The following is a 2313-nucleotide window of genomic DNA, read 5'->3' on the forward strand; positions in this document are numbered from 1 at the left end:
ATTTCCCAGTCCCCCCCACCCCATGTTAGGTGGGCCATGGGACTGGTTTTTGGCCAATGGAATTGTGGGCAGAAGTGACAGGTGTTACTTCCAGATACAGCAGCACTAAAGCCTCTCTCTTGCCTCCTTCCCTTGCCTTCTTGGATGCAGAGGATCCAGAGGAGGAGTCCAAGGGCCTAGAAGATGGAAAGCCTCACTATGAAAGAAGCTGGTTTGCTGGACAAATTAATAAAACAGCTCTCAACACCCCACAGTGATCTATATTGGGCTGTGACATGAGCAAAATATAAAACTTTACTGTGTTAAGCTAATGAAATTTTGGGAGTTGTTTACTGCAGTAGCTAGCATTACTTATCTTGACCAATAAATGGGTATGGCGGGGCAAATAGAAAGTATTTATGTTCAGAAATCAATTTTTCTTTGGCTTCCCTGTGGTTTTCAAACTTAATTGTGCACAAAAATCATCTGGAGGGCATGTCAAAGCAGTTTCCTGGGCCTTGTCCACAGAGATTCTGATTTAGTAGATTGAGTGAAACCCATGACTAACAAACTCACAGGTGATAGCGATGCTGCTGGTCGAAGGACCCCACTTTGAGAACCACTGCACTAGAGTGTTCACTTAATCTATATGATGGAGCCAAGGAAAACGACAGGCATTGCTCTATAAACTCCATCCTCTCTTTTTAACTCTCCTGCCCTCTGTCTTTCTTCATTCACCCACTTACTTCCAACTTAGACCAAAAGGGCTGTAGAGTGGCTTACAGGGAAGCACAGAATAGGAAAGATGACCAACATTACAAACAGGGGAAAAGCAAACCAAATGCAGGAATGTAAAATGGAGCCGAATACAAGGCAAATGCTAAATGCTTACCATAGAACTCTGCCCACTTTGCATGGTGTGGGTCACAAGTTTGGCTTGTAGCTTTTTTAACAGCCAAAGAGAAAAGGTAAACCTAATTGGTGAATTAATTTACAGATCTGTCCATGAGATAAAAATAAACCAATGCTCAGGGGAAAGTGTGCAACTATTCCTGATGCAATAGCAGAAATTTCTTTCTTAGGGGTGATTTGTCTAGAAGCCATCCCTGATGACTTTGGGCTAGGCTAGACACCCTTCCCTTCTTTTCCCATAGCACCCAGCACACAGCTTTGGGCCCAAAGTGTCTGTTTCTTCCCTTCTGGACTATAACCTTTCATTTTTAATTAAAAAAATTTTAGTAGATCATACCTGCACATGGTACTAAATTTAAAATGTAAAGGTGATAAATAGTGGAAAGCAACTCACTCCGAACCCTGCCCCCTAGCAGTCTGATTTTCCCCCATAGAAATAACTGGAGTGACCACTGATACCTGTTAGCAGTTTCTTGCCTCTACTTGAAGTTATTTTAGGCAAAACAAAATGAAAACTTATACCCATATTTTTTTTCATTTTATTATAAAACACAACTGTTAGCATACTATAATGCAGTTTTGCACACTAACCACTCCCCTGGAGATTGTTCTGTATCCGCATGTACTGAGTATCCTTATTCTAACAGTTGCATATTATTCTGGTGTATTCTATTGGATGGCAATAATTTACTTTACCAGCCCCTATCAATAGACGTTTAGGTTTTTCCAATCTTCTGCTGCAATGAAAAACCTTGATCATATGCCAAATCACATACGTGAGAGTAAGCTATCTTCCTATAAGCAGAATGCCTTGACCAAAAGGTCAAAAGGTAATTGTAATTTTAATCTTCACAGATACTGAAAAAATTGTTCTCCCCTAAAAGTTTATGTTTATGCTCCCAGCAGCAAAACATGAGTGTGCTTAGTTTCATATAGTTTTTGCCAACAAAAGCTAATTTGCGATCTTTATCAATAGGGAAGGTTAAAATGACATCTCAGTGTAATTTTTAAAAAATTTTTGTTGTCATGAAATACACATAAAATTTACCATCTTACTCATTTTTTGAGTGTACAGTGGTATTAAACACATTCACATTATTGTGTAACTATCACCACCACCCATCTCCAGAACTTCTTTCATCTTGCCAAAATTAAACTCTGTACCCGTTAAGCACTAACTCCATACTCTCCCCCACCCCTTTGTCCCTGGCAACCACCATTCTACCTTCTGTCTCCATGAATCTGACTACTCTAGGGACCTCATGTAAGTAGAATCAGACAATATTTGTCTTTTTGTATCTGGCTTATTTCACTTAGCGTAATGTATTCAAGGTTCCACCATGTTGTAGCATATGTCAGAATTTCCTTCCTTTTTAAGGCTGAATAATATTCCATTGTATGTATATGCCACATTTTGTTTAT

This window comes from Phocoena phocoena, chromosome 4 (assembly GCF_963924675.1).
Source record: "Phocoena phocoena chromosome 4, mPhoPho1.1, whole genome shotgun sequence".
Classification (NCBI taxonomy): Eukaryota; Metazoa; Chordata; class Mammalia; order Artiodactyla; family Phocoenidae; genus Phocoena; species Phocoena phocoena.